The sequence below is a fragment of the Schistocerca nitens genome, chromosome 4, assembly GCF_023898315.1.
Source record: "Schistocerca nitens isolate TAMUIC-IGC-003100 chromosome 4, iqSchNite1.1, whole genome shotgun sequence".
Taxonomy (NCBI): Eukaryota; Metazoa; Arthropoda; class Insecta; order Orthoptera; family Acrididae; genus Schistocerca; species Schistocerca nitens.
This window is the reverse complement of record NC_064617.1, coordinates 968,401,782-968,424,949: the sequence shown is the minus strand read 5'-3', so window position 1 is coordinate 968,424,949 and position 23,168 is coordinate 968,401,782. Positions and strand designations below refer to the sequence as shown.

Sequence of the window (23,168 nt, the reverse complement as noted above, 5' to 3'; positions counted from 1 at the left end):
TTTGGGGAGCAAAATAACTGATGATGGTCGAAGTAGAGAGGACATAAAATGTAGACTGGCAATGGCAAGGAAAGCATTTCTGAAGAAGAGAAATTTGTTAACATCGAGTATAGGTTTAAGTGTCAGGAAGTCGTTTCTGAGAGTATTTGTATGGAGTGTAGCCATGTATGGAAGTGAAATGAGGACGATAAATAGTTTGGACAAGAAGAGAATAGAAGCTTTTGAAATGTGGTGCTATAGAAGAATGCTGAAGATAGGGTGGGTAGATCACGTAACTAAGGAGAAGATATTGAATAAAATTGGGGAGAAGAGAAGTCTGTGGCAAAACTTGTCTAGAAGGAGGGATCGGTTGGTAGGACATGTTTTGAGGCATCAAGGGAGCACCAATTTAGTATTGGAGGGCAGCGTGGAGAGTAAAAATCGTCGAGGGAGACCAAGAGATGAATACACTAAGGAGATTCAGAAGGATGTAGGCTGCAGTATGTACTGGGAGATGAATCAGCTTGCACAGGATAGAGTAGCATGGAGAGCTGCATCAAAGCAGTCTCAGGACTGAAGACGACAACAACAACATAGTGACGTAAAGACCATAGAGGTAACCTCGTACACAGCAAGTTACACGTGGTTGCGCCTCGACAGACGCTAGGGTAGCGGAAGCGGGACAACGGGGTGGGATCGAGGTGAGAGCACGCACGTCACGGAGACGCGGCAGCGGCAGCGCTACTCCAGTGTCTGCGAGATTCGGGGGCGCCGACACAATGGGAGCAGAGCGGCGCGTGGGTGGGTGCGGCGTGGCGCTTCGGCGCGCAGCCAATCGTTAATCCTGTTAGCGGCGCGGCGCGGCGTGCTGCTCGCAGTGGCCGCGCACGCACGCAGATCGCCGCGCGCGCTCCGGCGCCGCCGTATCGATTGACGGCGCAGGGCGGGCCCGGCCCGCTGCCGGCCAGAACAAGTGCAACTCGGCCACAGCCGCCGCCGGCCGGATTACTCGACGAGCGCCGGAAGCTCCAGCCCGGAATTGTCTCGGGTCGCCGAGCTGCTCCCACACATCCCCCCCGGAACAGAGACGTGCCGCGTTTCCACAGGCTACCGCTGCGCCGTAATGCACCGCGTGCGGTACTCCACCGTGAGGAGGGGGCTGCACGTCCAATGTCAAAAGCGTGGAAACGACACACTACGTCCTCCAAGCAGGGTTCACATCGTCTGGTAGCGAAACTAGCACCCCACGGCCAAACGTGTACTAATAACGCGACATTACATACTACAGCTAAAGTTCTGTGAATAAATCCTTACCAAGATGATGTGAGTTTTGTTTTCAACCCGAGAACTTATTTGATGCAGCTCTCCATGCTGCTTTATCCTGTGCAGGCCTCATCTCCAAATACCTACTGCAACTCACATTATCCCGAATCTGCTTACTGTATTCATCTCTGTGTCCCTCTACGATGTTTGCCCCCACACTTCCCTGCAGTATTAAATTAGTGATCCTTTGATGTCTCAGTATGTACGAGGGTCCTCAAAAAGAATGTTGTGCGTGCATTGTGCGGGGCTTTCATGGCAGTTATGTTTCATTTAGCAAATATTTTTATGACGGGCTACACCCAAAACACATCACCAAATATAATTTTTAACAACTAGTAATCTGTTGATATCAGCCACATAATAAAGCATGCTCAGAATTACCAACTGTTGCATCACACACTACAATGCCTGGAGATGGTCCTTTATGCCATCCACTGTAATAGTGGATGCTAACCTAGTAGAAGCTGCATTCATTCCTCCAGTTAGTCTTTCAATAGGCTAGCAGACTTGGGTTAAAAAGTGATGCGGTGAGAGTGGAAGCCTCAGACAGTAGCTTTCCTACTAGTCCAGCTTTACCAATCCATCATTTATGGACATGCCTGGCTTCCTTCATACATTTGTTCCCATTTCCAACTAATGAGAGGGTCACTCCAAAAGAAATGCATACTATTTTTGTAAAAATACAGTTTTCATTCTGCATGTGTGAAAGTTTTACAGAAATCAGATACATCCTTCCCGCTTGTTTTCAAACTTTGTTCAACCTGTTCCCGTGAGTGGCGCCGTCACAGCATGTCTTCGAGATGGCTGCTACACTTGCCGTTCGTCAGAAGCAACGTGCTGTCGTAGAATTCCTGTGCTCTGAAAACGAGACAGTGGAAAACATCCACAATAGGTTGAAAAAGGTGTATGGAGATGCTGCTGTCGATCGCAGTACAGTTAGTCGGTGGGCAAGCAAGTTACGTGATGAAAGCGGGCACGGCAATACTGAGGATTGTACTTGCAGCGGCAGGCCTCGTACTGCACACACTCCAGACAATGTGCAGAGAGTTAACGAATTGGTGACTGCTGACAGATGCATCACAGTGAACGAATTTCCACGCGACGTTGGGATAGGGGAAGGAAGTGTCTGCAGAATACTGAAATGTTGGCGTTAAAAAAGGTTTGTGCCAGGATGGTTCCCAAGATGTTGACATTGGCTCACAAAGAAACAAGAAAAACGGTATGCAGCGAACTTTTGGAACAGTACGAGAATGGTGGAAATGAATTCCTTGGAAGAATTGTGACAGGTGATGAAACATGGCTCCGTCATTTTTCACCAGAAACGAAGAGCCACTCAATGGAGTGGCATCATGCAAATTCACCCAAGAAAAAAAATTTTTCAAAACCACACCTTCTGCTGGAAAACATATGGCTACGGTGTTTTTCGATTCCGAAGGACTCTTGCTTGTCGACACCATGCCATTTGAAACCACCATAAATTCTGATGCGTATGTGACGACACTGAAGAAACTTCAAGCTCGACCGAGTCGTATTCGACCACATCGGCAAAAGCAGGATGTTTTGCTCTTGCACGACAATGCATGGCCACATGTCAGTCAAAAAACCATGGAAGCGATGACAAAACTCGGATGGACAACACTGAAACACCTGCCTTATAGTCCTGACCTGGTTCCGTATGACTATCATCTCTTTGGGAAACTGAAAGACACTCTTCGTGGAACAAGGTTTGAAGATGATGGCTCCCTTGTGCACGCTGCCAAACATTGGCTCCAACAGCTTTGTCCAGATGCGGGTATACAGGCGCTGGTTCCAAGATGGCGTAAGGCAGTTGGGAGGGATGGAAATATTGGAGAAATGAAAATATTGATCAGAAAGGATGTATCTACACACTGTAAAACTTTCAAACATGTAGAATAAAAGATGGATTTAAATAAATTGTGTGCATTTCTTTTGGAGTGACCCTCGTACATTCCTGTCCAGTTTGGAGTGACGCTCCTATCCTATCAACCGATCCCTTCTTTTGGTCAACTTTGTCGCACAAATTTCTTTTCCCCCCAAATGCTATTCAGTACCACTTCGCGTGCCATAAAAAACCAACACGACGACATAAAGCGCTCCGTAGATCGGCGAAGGGAATCGATTGAATAGCTGGCCGAAGAAGAGAGACGGCAGCCTTGGCTGCTATATCGGCCGCCTCATTTCCACAGATACCAACGTGTCCCGGGAGCCAGAGGAACGCCACCGAGACGCCCCCCAGGTGGAGCAAGCGCAGACAGTCCTGAATCCGATGGACCAGAGGGTGCACAGGGTAAAGAGCTTGGAGACTGAGAAGAGAGCTGAGAGAATCTGAGCAGATTACGTACTGTATCCGCTGATGGCGGCGGATGTAGTGGACAGCCTGGAGAACAGCGTAAAGCTCCGCAGTATAAACCGAACACTGGTCGGGAAGCCGAAAGTGATTTGGGGTGTCGCCAACAATATAGGCACTCCCTACACCTAACCATGTTTTCGAGCCATCGGTGTAAATAAATGTGGCTTCCGTCATTTGTGCACATAGAGCAGCAAATGCCCGACGATAAACAAGTGAAGGGGTACCATCCTTGGGAAATCGACAAAGGTCACAGAGCAGGCAGATCCGGGGACGGAGCCAAGGCGGTGCTGTACCCCAAGTTAACAAGAAGGTTTTAGGAAAGCGGAAGGAAAGAGAATGGAGTAGTTGACGGAAGCGAACTCCCGGTGGTAGTAGGGAGGAGGGGCGGCCTGCATACCCTACATCAAAGGAGGCGTCGAAAAAAAGGTCATAGGCTGGATTAGCAGGCATGGAAGACACATGGCTAGCATAACGACTCAGAAGAACTGCTCGCCGATTGGACAGCGGAGGTTCAGCAGTCTCAGCATAAAGGCTTTCCACAGGGCTGGTGTAAAAAGCTCCAGACACTAAACGTAATCCACGGTGGTGGATAGAGCCGAGACGCCGAAGAATAGACGGCCGAGCAGAGGAGTAGACTATGCTTCCATAGTGCAATTTCGAGCGGACTAAGGCGCGATAGAGGCGGAGAAGGACCACGGAGGGTGTTAAGGGATCGCAGACAGCGAGCCGAAAGATAGGGAACGTGGGAGGACCAGCACAATTTTCTTTCAAACATAAGACCCAAGAATTTAGCGACGTCCGCAAACGGAAGGTTGACAAGACCTAGATGTAAGGAGGCGGAAGAAACTCCTTACGTCGCCAAAAATTAACACAAACGGTCTTACTGGGAGAAAAACGGAAGCCGGTTTCGATGCTCCAAGAGTGGAGGCGATCGAGACATCCTTGAAGACGTCGTTCAAGAAGGCTGGTCCGTTGAGAGCTGTAGTAGATCGCAAAATCGTCCACGAAGAGGGAGCCCGAGACATCAGGAAGGAGACAATCCATAATTGGATTTATGGCAATGGCAAACAGTACAACACTCAGCACGGAGCCCTGGGGTACCCCGTTTTCTTGGGAGAAAGTACGGGAGAGAGTAGTGTTCACCCGCACCCTAAATGTGCGCTCTGCCATAAATTCACGAAGAAAAAGGGGCAGCCGACCTCGAAGCACCAAGAGAACAGTGTGCGGAGGATGCCTGTCCTCCAACAGGTATCGTATGCTCTCTCCAGATCAAGAAATATTGCTACTGTTTGGCGTTTCCGGAGAAAATTGTTCATGATATAAGTGGAGAGAGCAACAAGATGGTCAACTGCAGAACGATGCTTTCGAAATCCGCATTGGGCAGGTGCTAAAGACTGCAGGATTCCAGCCACCACGCTAAACGGTAATTCACCATACGCTCCAAAACCTTACAGACACTACTCGTGAGAGAAATGGGGCGATAGCTAGAGGGGAGATGTTTGTCCTTTCCAGGTTTCGAAACAGGAACGACGATAGCTTTCCGCCATCGTCTGGGAAAAGTACTGTCGGTCCAAATTCGATTATAAAGGCGAAGGAGGTAACGCAGACTATGGGTTGATAAATGCAGCAACATTTGGACGTGGATACCATCCGGTCCTGGGGCGGAGGAGCGAGAAGAAGAGAGTGCATGTTGGAGTTCCCGCATGGAGAAAACAGTATTGTAGCTTTCGCGATTTTGGGGGAGAAAGCAAGATGCCGCACTTCCGCTGCACGTTTCTTCGGGAGAAACGCTGGCGGGTAATTTGAAGAGCTCGAAATCTCTGCAAAGTGCTGACCCAATGAGTTAGAAATTGCGACGGGGTCCACTAATGTATCATGCGCGACAGTGAGCCCAGAGACCGGGGAGAAACTAGGCGCGCCTGAGAATCGTCGAAGCCAACTCCAAACTTCCGAGGATGGAGTGAAGGTGTTAAATGAGCTAATAAAGAGTTTCCAGCTTGCGTTCTTGCTATCGCGGATGACACGACGGCATCGCGCACGGAACTGCTTATAGCGGATACAGTTTGCCAAAGTCCGCCAAAAAGGTGGCGGAAAACGCGAAGAGCACGTCGCCGCTCACGTATTGCGTCACGGCATGCCTCGTTCCACCAAGGACCTGGGGGGCGCCGGGGCAATTTGGAGGTGCGTGGTATTGAACGTTCCGCAGCTGTAAGAATAACGTCGGTAATATTTGTGACCTCATCGTCGACGCTGGGAAAGTGACGGGCATCGAATGTCGCTAGAGACGAAAAAAGTGCCCAATCGGCTTGGGCAAACTTCCAGCGTCGCGGGCGCATATATGGCAGTTGAGGCTGCAGTCTAAAGACACATGGAAAGTGGTCACTCGAGTGTGTATCATCAAGGGCGAACCATTCGAAGCGCCGAGCTAGCGGAACAATACCGACCGCAAGGTCCAAATGAGATAAATTTGTCGTGGACGCAGACAAAAATGTGGGGACCCCAGTGTTGAGGCAAACTAGATCCGCTTGGTGGAAGACGTCTATCAATAGTGAGCCATGTGGACAAGGATGTGGAGATCCCCAAAGCGGGTGGTGGGCATCGAAGTCCCCAACCAGCAAATAGGGGGGGGGGGGGTGGAAGCTGACCAAGAAGATGAAGGAGATAAGCTCGTGCCATTGGTGTGGACGATGGAATGTATACAGTACAAAGAGAGAACGTGTATCCAGAAAGACGGACGGCAACAGCTCGGAACGAAGTGTTTAAGTGGATTGGGTGATAATGGAGAGTATCATGGAGAAGAATCAAGAGTCCTCCATGGGCTGGAGTGCCTTCAACAGAGGGAAGATCATATCGGACGGACTAAAAATGAGGGAGAACAAAGCGGTCATGGGGACGCAGCTTTGTTTCCTGAAGACAGAAGATGACCGGCGAGTAGGATCGTAAGAGGATCGACAATTCATCCCGATTGGCTCGAATGCTGCGGATATTCCTGTGGATAATGGACATAGGGTGAACAGAAAATGGAGGAATGTGACCAAAGTTGCTGTCAACTCAACGACTGCTCAGAGCTTGCGACCGACAGCATGGAATGGCATTCAGCCGAAGGCAGAAGATCCTGATCCATAGGTTGTTCAGGAGCAGCTCCTGCCACCAGCGATCGGCCGGTTGATCGGCCGCCAGCAGTGCGCCTCGGCGACACAGAAAACGGCCGATTTCCGCCAGGTGGTGCTGTAGATGGGACACGCCTTGGCGGAGAAGGAGATGAACTGGGTTTCTTTGTAGCCTTCTTGGAAACAGGACGTTGAAATGAAGGAGGAACGATGGTTGTGAAGTTGGGGTACGTAAAAAATCTTCACGAGTATGCTCTTTTTTCGAAGTCTTGGTGTCTGACTTTTGGGCTCAAGATTTAGCAGAACCCTATGAAGGGTGAGCCATAGAGTGGGCAGGCGAAAGTGGTGAGGTTGAACGGGCGATCTTTGCGCTGGCCGATCTGACGACCGTGGCACTAAAGGTGAGGTCGCATGTCTGCGTGGCCGCCTCCTTTGTTGGCCGAGGAGAGGCAAGGACAGTGCTGTATTTACCTGTCTGAGTCACGGTGGGCTTTCGACTGGCGAATAACTTTCGAGCAGCAAAGGTCGACACCTTTTCCTTCACTCTGATTTCCTGGATGAGCTTTTCGTCCTTAAAAACGGGGCAATCACGAGAGGAAGCAGCGTGGTCACCCATGCAGTTGATGCAGCGAGGGGATGGAGGTGGACAAGCACCCTCATGGGCATCCTTGCCACATGTAACACATTTGGCCGGATTGGAACAGGACTGGCTGGTGTGATTGAACCGTTGACACCGATAGCAACGCGTAGGGTTTGGGACGTAATGGCGAACGGAAATTCTCATAGCCTGCTTTGATTTTCGATGGGAGTTGAACTTTGTCAAATGTCAAGAAGACAGTGCGGGTTGGAATGATGTTCGTGTCAACCCTTTTCATAACTCTATGAACAGCCGTTACGCCCTGGTCAGACAGGTAGTGCTGAATTTCTTCGTCAGACAATCCATCGAGGGAGCGTGTATAAACGACTCCACGCGAGGAATTTAAAGTGCGGTGCGCTTCAACCCGGACAGGGAAGGTGTGGAGCAGTGAAGTACGCAGCAATTTTTGTGCCTGGAGGGCACTGACTGTTTCTAACAACAAGGTGCCATTGCGTAATCTGGAACAAGACTTTACAGGACCTGCAATTGCGTCGACACCTTTCTGAATAATGAAAGGGTTGACTGTGGAGAAGTCGTGACCTTCGTCAGACCGAGAAACAACAAGGTACTGTGGCAACGATGGAAGAACTGTCTGTGGCTGAGACTCAGTGAACTTACGTTTGTGAGCAGACATAGTGGAAGGTGAGGAAACCATTGCGGAAGGATCCCCCATGATTACCGGCGTCTCCGATGGCGCGCTCCTCCCTTGTGGGGGGCCTCTCTGAGGGCACTCCCGCCTTAGGTGATTGTTCACACCTCAGGTCACACCTCCCGACAAACGGACGGAGGGACCAATCAGCACTTTCGGAAGGTATCAGCTCGGGTAATCACCCCTCCCTGGGCCTGGCCGTTACCAGGGGGTACGTACTTGTCCTACCTGTCTACCCGGGGCGGGGAATTAGGCGTTACCCCGTCACCGGCTACGCACAAAAATGCGTGGGTCGGCCTTCAGACACGCGCAGGGAGGAAGAAAGAGAAAGGGAAAAACAGAAAGGAAAGAGGAAAGGTCTCAAACGCCGCAGCGGAGAAAAGGGTAAAGAGAAGAGGTAAGGAAAAGAGAAGGACAAAGGAAGGATGAAGACATACAAGCAGAGAAGGCGAATAATGCGGTACATTTACGAGCGTCCGTCTCCGGACGTAGGCACAAACCATACTCCCAGAGGGCGAGAAAGGGAAGGAAAGAGCCAGAGGTGAGGGGAGGAGGGGCGAAGATGGGGGAGAGGGAAGGATGCGGAAAAGGAAGGTATGCAGCCCGGAAAGGAAGGAGGGCCACATTAGCTCGGGGTCCCGTGCTCGCTACGCACGTATCCACAAAAGAGTTGTGGACCCCATGGGGGGGGCTTCCTAATCTAATCCCCACAGCATCACCTAATTTAATTCGACTACACCCCATTATACTCCTTTTACTGTAAGCAATATTCCTCTTATAACCTCATTTCAGGACACTATTCATTCGGTTCTAGTAACCGTCCAAGTCCTTTGCCGTCTCTCATAGAATTACAACGTCTGTGGTAACACTAAGTTTTTATTTACCATTCCTGAACTTTAACACGTACATTATTGAACCATATGTCATTTGCATATACGTTTAAAGAAGCCAAGGACGAGAAACTTTTAGCCCAAACAAAAAGCATGGCACGCGTTTGGCACCTCGTGGCCCCTGATACTCAGCACGGGCGATCCTGCAACTAAACCTACAACAGACAAGAATTTCGGCATTTTTTTCTCTTAGAACAAGGGTGAGGCTTTCCTATAGATACGAACTAGACTGACAACAGGGAAGTGCACGAGACACTCCGAGGGCAACCATCGAAAAAGCGTCAAATGTTTTCGTGTTCAAAGAAAGACACTTCTACTCGTATATGGTCAGTGTTAGACAGCAAACGTCTCCGTGAAAGATGAGCCTTTGGTTTGAAAAGTTACTCAAAGTAATCGCAACTCTAAAATCGATATCAATGATCTTCAGTCGTTTTTCGATTCGTTAAAACGTCATACACATTCCGTGTCATTCCGAAATCATTCGTTCAGCGCCCTGCCAACGCCGAAGACCACGCAAGACCGAGGTGGCCGTCGCTGCAACCCACGCTACGGCGTTCAGGTGAACTCTCCGTGGGCCCCAACCCTGGAGTGATAAGTGCCCCCGATGTCTCTGGAGCTCCACGTACGTTTGGAAGTCACGCATACTACAAACTTTGTTTAAGCATTCACTGTGTAAAAACATCTCAACCAGCGAGATGAGGATGCAAAATTGTGCAACATTTTTTCATGCTGTTTGATTGGTAGCACTTGTTTGAAGGCACGTTTTTTCTATACTGCGAGAAATTCTACGTACATCCATCTTCCGAAAGATCATGGGACGGCAGCTTCAGCTGCACTCCGTTACATCGTAAGCAGGAAAGAATGTTCAGTATAACGAACACTGATTTTGTGAGTTCTCTATGACATCTCCACACAGCAGATGACAATTTAGAAGGTTACCATACGGCAGAACGCAGGACGTACCAACATTTGCGGAGAACACATGTGCCGTACAGATGGTCGAGGCTGAAAAGCGAAGCGTTGTTATCAAGTTCTATTCAGTGTTAGCATACTGATATGTTGGCTACGCATGCCTTCATTCGTGGTCAGTTTCAAATTTGAAATCAACTTTCACTTTAGATGATACATACTTTTAATCGATGAGCTTATCAAACAGTATTCGCTACTATGAATTGCGCCAGAAAAAAACATTGGGTATTTGATGGATGGATGGATGGCGTTAGAGGTACCAGACTACGAGGTCAGCGGTCCCTTAATCCTTTGTGTGTCAAGGCGGGAGTAGACCCCAGAGAGGAAGGACACGAAAGACAAATCCCAGTGACCTCGACTGTATCCGAAAATCAAGAAAACAAATAGATAGAAAGAAATAGAAGTAAGAGAGGGGTAAAAGTGTGAGGGTTGGAGAATTCCTCTGCCCAAAAACCAACTGGTGGCGCCTGGGACACGTTATGCGGCCGGAGACATTCGCTTTTGCTTTGGACCAGTGCTTCCGCACCCTTCATTACCAGAAAAAAAACGAGACACACTGACAAGATAAATTCTCAGGGAAGAGAGCAATGACGACCAGTCTGTCCGCCAACCACAGACAATAATAAGGAGAGGTAAAAAGGTGGGAAGGGCAGGAGCTAAACCGGACCACCGAGCAAGGGCAGCCACGGGCCCCTTGGGTCAGAGCAGACAACGGGGTATCTCTCCAATTCATTACGTGCCTGATGAGGCTAAAGTGCGCTGTGTCTCAGAGGAGTAAAAACCACTGTCACGGGTAAAGCATAAAACCAAATGAGCTGCCTTGGCGTTGTCTGCTAGCACCAGAGGTAGCATGTCAGCAAGTTGTAAGGTTTCGTCGAAAGCTGGCCAAATTAGGACAGTCCAGTAGCATGTGGACCAACTTTAGATGGACACCACAACGACAGTGGGTGGATCCTCACATTGTAGGATGTGGCCGTGGTTCAGCCAAGTGTGGCCAATGTGAAGCTGACAGAGCGGCGGATTCTCTGCGAGAAGAACGAAGGAAAACTGCCACATTGTCGTTATCGACTTCAGTGCTTGCAGTTTTTTGGGAGAAAGGAGGACATACCAATTCGTGTTCAACTGATATGGATACCAGAACTGAGCCTGCGGTCGACTCTCCACCACCTCCAAAGTCGTCATCCTGGTAGGTAACTTGGCTAACTGGACAGCACGTTCATTCCCTGAGATCTCAACATGACCACGGCTCCATTCAAAGACAACTGACCACCGAGTTTGGTGGAGCTTATACAGGAGATCTTGGACAATCACAACAAATGGATGTCGAGGGTAGCACTTGTCGACAGCCTGGAGACTACTCAAGGAGCCACTGCTGATTAAGAACGACTCGCCAGTGCAAGAACGAAATTGGCTGAGGGCTCGAGCAATGGCCACCAATTATGCAGTGAATACACCGCATCCGTTCAGCTGGGAGCGTCGTTCACTGTACGTTGCATGTGTGTAGGCAAAAACCGGTTCGTCCGTCGACGATTGAGTCGTCAGTGTATACCATGTCCGAGGCTGGAAATGCGTCAAGGGCGCCCAGGAAAAGGTGGCAAAAAACCATAGGGTCTAGTGGGTATCTGGAAGTGAAAGCATCTCAATGTGTGTGTGTGTGTGTGTGTGTGTGTGTGTGTGTGTGTGTGTGTGTGTGTGTGTGTGTGTGTGTGTTAAGGGAGGGGGTTGAGGGCAGGGAGGTAAGCATATTTAAGTTGTCTTTGGTATTACTGCCACCAATATGAAGGAAACATCCAGTGGAAATGGGAAATGCCAATTTGGTCGTGGAAAGCTAAGTTAAAACCATGTAATCAAGTGTGTTAGAGAAGCCAAAGAAAGCTATCTGCTATACAGAAACGCATACTACTTTGATTCATGAGCTGCTACGTTCAGTCCCGGAGAAGCAGCAAATGAAAGCAAAAAGGAACAAAATTAAGGAAGGGAAGAGGGAGGGAGAGAGGGGAGTGTATTTTGTTATACATTAAATATTATTATTACTGCCACCGCGAGATTGAATGCCGCTTGCTAGCGTTGTAGGCAAGTCACGCGATGAGAGAACTATATCGGTGGACGAGAAACGAGTGGGGAAATTATTCTAGCGACAATAAGTGCCGCAAATGGGGAAATCCCCTGACGTAAGTTATTTAGGCAAAACGCAGATCGTTATAGCCCGGCGCCAGGGAACGAGCATCTCGGAATCTGCGAAGCTGGACGGCTGTTCGCATGCTACTGTCGCGAGCATCTATAGAACGGTGAAACCACGAGCATGCGACAAGGTGTTGAGCGTTCATGCCGAGTACTGGGGCTTGCCCGCCGTGTAAAGCAGAATAGGCCGCAAACTGTGGCAGATGTGACGGCACACAATGCTGATACTGGCACAAGTGTTGGAGCATACCGTTCACGGTACATTGTTGAACCTGGAGTTCCGCAGCTGACAACCCTTACGTGATCCCATGTTGACCCAACGACATCGTGCGGATTACAGTGGGCAAGGGTACATCGAGGTTGAACCGTAGATCAATGGGAACATATCACCTGGTCGGATAAATCACATTCCTTGTTACACCAGATCAATGGTTGAGTCCGGATACGTTGTCATACGAGTACAGGCGAAAGGTTACTCGAAACGTGCACTGTCGTGTGGAGTCGGGCCGATGGGCGCGATATTATGCTACCGGGGATATTCACCTGGGTTTGTGAGATCTTCGGTTCTTATCGAAGTCACCGCGGCAGCTGTGGAATACGTGAGCAATATTGCGAACCACCTGCATCCCTTCATTGTCAATGTACCCCCCGCCGGGGATGGTACCTTCCAGCAGAAGAACTGTACGTCTCACAAGGCCATAATCGTGCTAGAGTGGTTTCAGGAAGGTGTCTAAGTTGAGTGACTGTAGGGTGATACAAGGTAACTTACACAAAATTTCTAGTTGGTGTGATGAACGGCAGGTGGCTTTAAATATAGAAAAAATAAACAGATACAGCATTAGTAGTGTCCTGGTTGACACAGTCATGTCGTTTAAATACCTAGGACGTAACGTAGCAAAGCGATATGAAATGGAACGAGTTTTATCCTAACGACGATGGCGGAGATGGCTCGAGAATTTTATTCGAAATGACGTGACTTGAAAACCAATAAGACTTTATTCTATTCTTGAATACTGCTCGAGTGTTTGGGATACACACCAGGTCCGGTTAAAGGGCTGCTAGATTTGTTTTCGGTGGGTTCGAAAAACACGCGCGGGGATGCTTCGGGAGATCATATGGGAATATCTGGAGGGAAGCCGATGTTCTTTTCGATGAACACCACTGCGAGAATTTAGAGAACTGGCGTTTGAAGCTCACTGCAGAACGATCTGCCACCAACGTACATTCCGCGTAGGGACCACGAAGGTAAGATACGAGAAATTAGGGCTTAGACAGGCTTTCTTCCTCACTATCTGCGAGTGGAACAGCAGAGGTACAGGGTACACTCCGCAACGCATAGTACGGTGGCTCGCGAAGTATATATGTAGCTGTAGATATAGATGAGGAGCATGATAGTGAATTCACGCCGTAGTCTTTGCCATCAAATTCGCCTTATCCGAGCAGAGTCGAACAAATCTGGGACGCTATCGCGCGCCAACTCCGCGTCTACAAGCCACCGGACCATAATTTTATATGAACTGCGTGACCCGTGCCACCCGGTGCCACACACCTCCGGAAACCTACTGCGGACTTCCCGGCGCATGTCACGCAGAATCGCAACTTACTGCATTCGAAACGTGAACCAACAAGCTATCATCAAGCAAGTGGCCACAATGTTTTGGGTCACCAGTGTACATACAGTAAGACAAAACAATATATGTAGTAGACACCGCTTTCTAGCGGTACATATTAAACCACATGTTATCAGCGTGAGGAGCGTTAGAGAACAGGTAGTGTGACGATACTAGATCTTATTGAACTGTGGGATAGCAGCTTCAAGTAGTCGCAGCCTGCCACTAAAACTGTATGGAAATTTACCGCCTGCAGTACAACAGACTAAAGCTCCGAATGTGTTTGCGAGTGGCAGCCGTTGTTGGCGTGTAATTCGCAGCGCGGCTGTGAGAGATGTTCCACAAAAGGCCGGCGGCCTTCCTCTCCCCGTATCCGCTGTCCCCATATGGCACGCTGGACCACCTCTCCCCAACTCCCCGATGACGCAACGCAAACCGGGGCGCAGCTGCCTGTCTCACATTCGCAAAGCCAGCTGCGTCGCTGTGGTCCTCCATATTGCCAACTTTGCCTGGAGAAGTACCCCAGTATAAAAAAAAAGTCTTTCGGGCAGCATATAGCTAATCGCAGTGAATAAAACTTAGTAGTATCCAGCTAGCGCTCTGATGAACGACCCTCTGAATAACTTTGCGTCATTCAAACTCCAAGTACACTGCTACCATTAATTAGAAATATTACGAAGGATACTAAATAACGAAATTTGTACTTACCGTGCGTGTACAGTACAGTAGGAAGAACACCCGACTAAAATTTGTAGATGGTTTGTGGCTAAACGGGGTCCTTAATTTATTAGTACACCACGTTGCCACCTACTGCAGCATCTCTGCCTCTAATTCATCTGGGTATAAAGTAGAACTGACTGTGGATGACATACGGGTACGTCATTCCATGCTGCTTCAGCTCTTTGTCAGACTTCTACGAGGATGGTGATTGGAGAGTCGTGTGTGCTAGTATCTCAACAACCAACGAGCAGATGTTTTCAGATGGTGACAGATCTGGAGAACGTTTTAGTTCGGGCAACAATCGAACACCATCTTTATCAAGATATGTCAGGGGCAATACGAGAAACATGCGATCTTGCGTCAACGTATTAAAAAACACCATCACGCAAACGTCTTAGATGTTGTTGTTGTCTTCAGTCCTGAGACTGGTTTGATGCAGCTCTTCATGCTATTCTATCCTGTGCAAGCTGCTTCATCTCTGAGTAACTACTACAGCCTACATCCTTCTGAATCTGCTTAGTGTATTCATCTCTTGGTCTCCCTCTGCGATTTTTACCCTCCACGCTGCCCTCCAATGCTAAATTTGTGATCCCTTGATGCCTCAGGACATGCCCTACCAACCGATCCCTTCTTCTGGTCAAGTTGTGCCACAAACTTCTCTTTTCCCCAATTCTATTCAATACCTCCTCATTATTTATGTGATCTACCCATCTAATCTTCAGCATTCTTCTCTAGCACCAAATATCTAAAGCTTCTATTCTCTTCTTGTACAAACTAGTTATCGTCCATGTTTCACTTCCATACATGGCTACACTCCATACAAATACTTTCAGATTGACTTCAGACGTCTAAGATAATGCAGATATACCGACTCGTGCACGCGAGAAAGGTAATGCTTGTAGTGATCCATGCCTTTCATTAAAATACATGCATCAAGTAAGTCAAATATAGAGCTCAGAGTAAAGATGTACATGATCGCAATTAGTTTGTAACACGTGCGGAGTCTACTAGCGGGAGAGCATTTGTAATCTCCGTGGAGCGAGGTGGAACGAGAGAGCTCTGGTGCCATGGAAGATCTCCGGCACCAAGGAAGACGAATATAAAGTACATAACCCATTGTTGTTATATACTATTCCTAGACATGTTACTGAGAGGTCTTCGACACAGTAATAAAGTTGGTTCTGGGAGTAGTAACTTCTCATGTAACGTGTAACCGTTTATGAAAGTTTGTGACGATAAACAGAGTTTATTGGAACCAGTCTATACTCTATTCCCGTGTGGAGTTGCCAGTCTCCCATCGGGCGCCTCCCCACGTGGTGTATTGGGGAATGTTCACCAGATATGGTTGATTTGGTTCAAATGGCTCTGAGCACTATGGGACTCAACTGCTGAGGTTATTAGTCCCCTAGAACTTAGAACTAGTTAAACCTAACTAACCTAAGGACATCACAAACATCCATGCCCGAGGCAGGATTCGAACCTGCGACCGTAGCGGTCTTGCGGTTCCAGACTGCAGCGCCTTTAACCGCACGGCCACTTCGGCCGGCCAGATATGGTTGACACGGGGGAAATAAAATACCCAGGGCGGACCAAAACTAGCAAAACAATAACTGTTGCCTTGCAGTTGGGAGTTGGGCCTCCAAAGGCTAAGGGAAGAAAACCCTGATTAAAAATCACCCGTCCCCCGGTAGGGGTTGGACGCAGGGTTGACAGCCCGCTCTGTAAAAAGCAATTGTTGCGAAACTTCTACAAAGTAAAGTCGGACGGATGAAGGAAGACGGACCTGGTATGGAAAAGAAAAAAAAGAGGATGGAATAAAAGTAAGAGTAATACTAGCCAATATAGCCTATTTTGCCCTAACAAGACTTCTATCCTCAACATCCCTGACTGGTACCTCGAAATTAACTATGTATAAATCACTCATACGACCAGTGCTTACATATGCCTCTGAAGCCTGGACATTAACAACTAAAGGTATTGAAACACTGGATGCATTTGAAAGAAAGGTACTTAGACGAGATATCGGCCCAATCTGTGAAAGAGGGAGTAGGAGATACAACCGTGAGTTGTATATCATATACAAAGACCAACCCATCAGAAGGATAGCGAAGTCATCCAGACTGAGGTGGGAGGGACACGTGGCTCGCATGAATGATACAGAAGTACCAAAAAGAATATTACAAGGAAAGCCAGGAGGGCAGAGAGGACGTGGTCGACCAAGAGCCAGATGGGAAGATGGAGTAATCGAAGATCTTAGGAAGATGGGCTACAGAAACTGGAGAGTATTGGGAAAGGACCGAGAGGGATGGAAGGAAATTGTAGAAGAGGCCAAGACTCATCATGAGCTCTGTAGAGCCAAGAAAGAAGAAGTCTACACTTTATGTAAGTAGAGAAGCAGTGTTTTGTTTTATAGCCGCTTCACGTATAGAAATCTGCACGGAAGTTCGATGCTGAGGATAAAAAGGTCACACCACAGCTGGACCCTGAGATAACAGTAGGAGTTGCAAGGTTGAATCTCTACACCAATTTAATAACGGCGGCGGTGTTAGGTGTAGCTGCTTGGCGTAATAAGTCTAGAACAGATGTTGCTCAAGCAGTCAAAACTTGGCCACACAGGCTGAATACAGCAGTCATCAGCTACTAACAAACACTCCAGACCACTGTACAAATTACCGGCTATGGTACCAGAGGTAATCACCTTGGGTACTGCACAAGGTGCTGGGCTCGTATGACTATGACGAACACACTCCAGTGACGACAATTCTTTTCGGTCCTCCATGCAATTTCGTTGTTTTCGGCCTCTCCAGAGGTAATTGGCTCCATCGTGATGCTGCACGCACAACCGTTACTCGCCTGTAGAGACTAAGTGGCGCCACTCTTGAGTCCAATGTCGTCGTCAGGCGCACCACTGTCGGCGCCCCTCACTACACTCTTGCACCAAGGGAAGCCACAATTACGGCAGTGCTGACTTCTTTGGTGCTTTAGACGTCGTCACGCGGTGCGACTACTTGTCCTGCTGAGTCAAGGTGCATGATGTGGCTAAGGTCCAGACGAGTAAAGCGAGTAATGTGTGTGACCTCTCGGGCGCTAGTCGCCGGAGCCGCTGAGATGCCACACGGCGTTCAGTGTGACGTCGCTGCTGCTGAAAGTACCGATCCCGTATTCGCACTTAAAAATGTAGATCGCGACCAATGCGAGCAGCAATATCGTATCACGACGAACTATCGTCATTGGCCACGACACTGCCGCTGTCGAATTCCGCTATGTGCTGGTAGATGTTTCTCTTTCTTAAGTCCGTTTTACGCCATCGATTTTCTTGTCTCCACTGACTAGTGGAAGTACGCGAACCTACTGCAGCGCCTCTGGCGTTTTATACCTGTAATGAATCGTTTGTTTAGAGGTAGTTTTAGTTTACACGTCAGCGCTAATTACCTATGTTGTGACAGCTGTCTGCTGTGCAGTTTCGTATCGGAACGGTGAAAGTGAGTTTACGAGGGACTGCCCTTTTTACGAAAAAATCGAAATATGGCACAAAGTGCAATCGTAATAGATCTTACAATTAAATGTTTCCCCGAGACATTTAAGTCTCTTTATTACCTACGATAATGATCGAAGCAGACAAAATGAATTAAAATTTGTATTGCAGCCGGGACTTGATCCGGGGTCTTCTTGCTAGCTAGGCAGAAACGCTATCCATTACACCACCGCAGTACGATGGTCAACATTGCTGCAAGAAGTACATAACCTGAGTGCCCTCCAACACACAAACTTCAGTTCATTTGCATATTGAAGTTTGTGTTGGTGAGGGCACTCAGCTTAGGTAGTTCGTGAAGCAATGTTGACCATCGTACTGCGGTGGTGTAATGGTTAGCATTTCTGCCTAGCAAGCAGGAAGACCCGGGTTTGAGTCCCGGCCGCAGTACAAATTTTAATTCATTTCGCCTGCTTCGATCAATGATAATAGAGTTTATTAATGACCAAATCAGAATGCATAGTGGACCGTGCTTTCAAAGGTCGTGTGGTAAATTATTTACACTCCTGAGAACTGAAGAATACGGAAGTGTCATCCAAACATTTCAGAGCACGCACTTATTTGTTCGATAAAATATATACTTGCAAACATATCAAACGATCTCTAGACTGCAGTAAATAGCGCCTTTTTGCTTTATCTTTGTATTTTGTTTTCTTGGTAATTGCCAAACAGCATGTATTTTCTTTTTTTACTCTTTCACTGTTGAAATCAGTTTCATTAAAACACGTTTATCTATTTACTTTCTTATTTATGCACGGTGTTGGCTTTTTCTCTGTAAAACGTACATAACTTTTTGCTTTGAGATGTTTCGTCTCTCTTACAGGACAACACTATTAGGAAAAAACTTCAAGGCCTAATGCAACTTTTCAATGAGTCACGAAAACAGAGCAGACAAGACAATAAATATTAAGAAGATACAAGAGCATGAAATCCATATCTGCAATCGGAAAGAGCTCGGCCAAAATACGCTAACTTCCGATGTTTGCAGACGCCATGATAGTCTGATGTTCCTGCGCATTCACAGTGTGCAGCACACTGAAATTTAGAATTCAACACTCGCCACAATCTATAGATCACTGACGTCATACACACACACTCGTATCGTGGTTGGGTGCTGATTTAGACGCAGACACAAAAGGCGCGCGCACTTCGAGCAGTCAGTTCTTACCAGGAAGTCGCCAGAGTAAAACGGGCTTAACACGAGGCATTACCACCACCTTCTCACAAGCGAACAACTGGCAGAGGGCAGTTTGTGAACCACTGTCACTCCCTCCCCCACCTCCCTTTTCCTGTTGCAGACGCCAATGGTCCATGGGACGAACGACTGTTGTTAAGTCCCTCTGTGAGCTTGAGTATCTCTAGTTTTACCTGCATGGTCTCTTCACTACATACATAGGAGTAAGCAATATAGAAGTTAATTCAACTATTGAATACGCTCTCCGAATTTTAACAGTAGGTCACGTCGCGATGCACAACGCCTCTCTAGCAGCGCCTGCCCCTGGAGTTAGATGACAATCTGTGATGGTTTCGCGTTTACTACATGAGCCCGTGAAGAAATGCGGTACTCTTTCTTCGATCTTCATTTCTTCTATTCAAACGAATACGGTGCAGGTTGTAACGTCTAGTAATAAACAAAGACAATATATTGTGTAATTGTGTAAAATTATGTATTTTTTCTTTATTATTTATTTCAGAGAACGTCTGCGTCGGCGAGTAATAAGACCGACACAGAAGATAAATGTTGTACAGAGATCACAAAATGAATTAGTATATAATGCATGATGTAAAGTAAAGTCTTTGTCTTCTTAATCTGGAAGCTGTGAGAGAAAGATCTCCTGTTGTTGTCGTAGAGAGCGAGAAGGTAGCATTCTTTTGTCGAGATTGGGAATTGTACGCCATTACGTGTGCATTTACACAGGTCTGTAATTGTTGAGATATTTAAATGTTTCAATAGAGTTGTTTAAATGAAAACGTGTATTATTTAATTGTTAAAGCTTGCTTGCCTATTATCCCATCATGTTAAGATATTTTTCAGTTATATAAAAAAAATTATTATCTGTGGAGCTGAGCTGTGTGGAGAAAGAAGAGCCGCTGCCGCGGCGTATTTAAACGACTTACAATATCGTCGAGTATACCGCAAGGAAGCGGTAAAATAATAGTAGAATAATATTATTTCTTTTAGCTCCCAGACTGGCAGTGAAGATCAGCAGATTTTATGATGTGTTGCAGGTTGACGCGGGCTGCTGATAAGATATAAATTACAGTGCAAATAATTTAATGTACTTACCGAATCTGATAGGAATCTTGCTGTGCTCCGTTCTGATCTGGCTAAATTTTATAGTGATAACGTAATTTTCTTTAATGAGAGTCTCATGTTCTTGGGCTAGTCGTGGTATGAAACAGCATTCTAGTAAGAAATAAAATCCACTGCAAACTTGTGTTTTTGAACGATTGTACGAACTGTAACATCAGTGATCATAAAACAGTAATTTCAACTTTGAATAACTATGAAGTAGGAAAGATATATTGATCCTTAGCATGGGTTGCAGTTACTAAAAATCGTTCTTTAAATTGTAGGCCAGATCCAGAACAATAAGACTTCCATAGAATCATTTTATTTTACTAAAAGGTAACGATGATAAAGAAATTAAAGGCACAGCATTGTTAAAAGAATTTCTCGTCACTCTTTCCATATATGCGTTGTTACGCTAATAATAATAATTAAAAAATAAATAAATGAACCAAAGAGACTAACAATTTATAAAAAACAATTAAAGAAAGAGTAGTCAGGGACGGGAAAAGGTCCAAAGTGACGGTCAATATTAAAGTATTGCTCGAACGAGGGTTTTGTAAGCTGCCTCCTTTGTGGGTGGACGACACTTCCTGAGTATTTTTCCAATGAATCTCAGTACAGTACTTATTTACAATACGGAATGTAAATTGAGTTACGCCAGTCTACTTTGAGTTGAAATACTGATCATTTACATGCATGTATACACTTTATGTCAATTCGACATGTATTGCACGCCCCTTCAAGGTATTGCAATTTTAATGGCAAACAGTGAGCTTTGATAAAAACATGAGAGAAAAATCACAAAGACCAATTTCAAATCACATCAACTTTTACTGATTACAGATATGTAGCTGGTTAGAGGTTTACGTCTCGTGTGTTGGTACTCTAGTTGCTATGGGTTTATTTAACGACTTTTATGTTTGTTTTGAAAATTTTAAGTAAGTAAGCTAGAAATTTTCAACGTTTTTGAACTTGTTAGGCAATTCTACTGTATCCTCTAAGCATGACGTGCGTATTTACAAATGCTGAGTGAGCCGATAAGGAATCTGTGTATGGGTTCTGTAATGGAAAATCTGCTTCTGCGGTTTGTGTATGGTGGGCCATTACGTAACTACCAGGCCGAAGAGTTAGCGCGAGACTGATGCAATGCCCAGAAACCATATTTCATCCGAACGTGCAACTGAACCGAGTGCGGATGAAGTAGAAAACGTTATTCAGCTAGTAGAACGTACTACTCCAATAACCAGATGCAAAATTTCTACGTGTACCGGTGTTCCACATACGATATTATGGCGTACATTACTATGCACGGGCCGTATCATTTACAGAAGATTCGACAACTTCGAGTAGATGATGGTAGACAACTGGAATATTGTCACTGTAACTGAAAATGACCGACTAATCCCATTACTACAGCGCGGGGTAGTCGTGCGGTCTGGGCGTCTTGTCACGGTTCGCGCGGCTCCCCCCGTCGGAGGTTCGATTCCTCCCTCCGTCGTGCGTGTGCGTGTGTCTCGTCCTTAGCATAAGTTGGTTTAAGTTGGATTAAGTAGTGCGTAAGTCTAGGGACCAATGACCTCGGCAGTTTGGCCCCAAAGTCCTTACCACAAATTTACAATCATATTACTACTGTTTACTGATGAAGCCACTTTCACCCTTGAAATTATCACAACACTATTACCTAACATCGGTGGTCCGTCAGAAGCCATCATGCTTCACTGTAGACGTTTTTCAAGATCGCTTCTGTGTACGTGTGTTGTGGGGTAAGACAGACAATCAGTTGATTGGACCTGTTGCGCTAATACATTGTCTTATAGGTACCCCATATCTAGATCTTTTTGAAAACGAGCTTCCAGCATTATTGAAAAAGGTTCCTTTGGCTACAAACATGAATTTGTTCTTACAGCGTAACGAATCACCTGCACATTTTAGTCGTCAGGTGACATCACCTAAATCTAACGTTGCCCGAAAGATGGATCGACGGAATTTGTCATGTTCCGTAATCATCCAAGTCACCAGGCCTTAGCTGTCTGGATTTTTGCCTGCGGGTATGGTTGAAAGGTGAAGATTACTGAGAAGAAAGTAAACACAAGAGACGAATTTTTTGATCGTCCGGATTGTCAATAGTACTGCCCTCATAAAAGACTGCAAGGGTGTATCAGAGAATTGGTTCAAATGGCTGAGTACTATGGGACTTAACATCTGAGGTCATCAGTCCCCTAGAACGTAGAACTACTTAAACCTAACTACATCACACACATCCATGCCCGAAGCAGGATTCGAACCTGCGACAGTAGCGGTCGCGCGGTTCCAGACTGTAGCTCCTAGAACCACTCGGCCACCCTGGTCGGTAATTAAGAGAATTCGAAAGTGCCTTATAGTCGAGGGTTAATTTTATGAACATCAAGTTTGATCTTAATTATTTGCCTTTGCTTGGCACCATCTGTGTTAATTTGTCTGTGTTTCATTCTAACAGCTTTATCTTCACGAGCAATACAAATTGGACACTTATCTAAAATGTTTTATTCGAATTAGTCTACACTAGCACCTCCTGAAATACCCCGTGTATTAGGAGAAGCAGTGGTAGCACTGTCTCACATTCTTGGGCCGCATGGTGATATTTATGGGGAGGAATGGGGGGAGGAGGGAGGAAACAGATTAGTCGACTCTCCCTCCGTTATAAGGCCTTTTCTTCTTCTTCTGTAGTGGTCAATCCAGGGATTGGTTTGCAACAGCTACAATGGCAGCTTGTCTCCATTCTGTATCATTGTATCCTCACTATAAATCTGAGTTCAATATAGTAGGAAAACTGACTGGGTTCAACATACGAATGTATTTTATTTAGCAAATATCGTGTTGCACTTTATTTAAAGCTTTCTTTTATTAAAGGCGCTCATCTGTTTA

General features: G+C 46.6%; 2 protein-coding genes and 1 non-coding gene across 5 annotated transcripts in view; 2 read left to right on the top strand and 1 right to left on the bottom strand.

Moving 5' to 3' along the window:
• Window positions 1–23,168, top strand: part of LOC126253648 (T-cell immunomodulatory protein) — a 443,932-nt gene that overhangs the window by 19,316 nt on the left and 401,448 nt on the right. The gene's annotated exons all lie outside the window — the stretch shown is intronic.
• The window catches only part of LOC126253651 (transmembrane protein 47), a 387,066-nt gene that overhangs the window by 194,778 nt on the left and 169,120 nt on the right, over window positions 1–23,168 (bottom strand). The window lies entirely within an intron of this gene.
• Trnaa-agc (transfer RNA alanine (anticodon AGC)) lies at window positions 18,289–18,361 on the top strand. Its single transcript has one exon. It is a non-coding gene; the product is annotated as a tRNA-Ala (tRNA).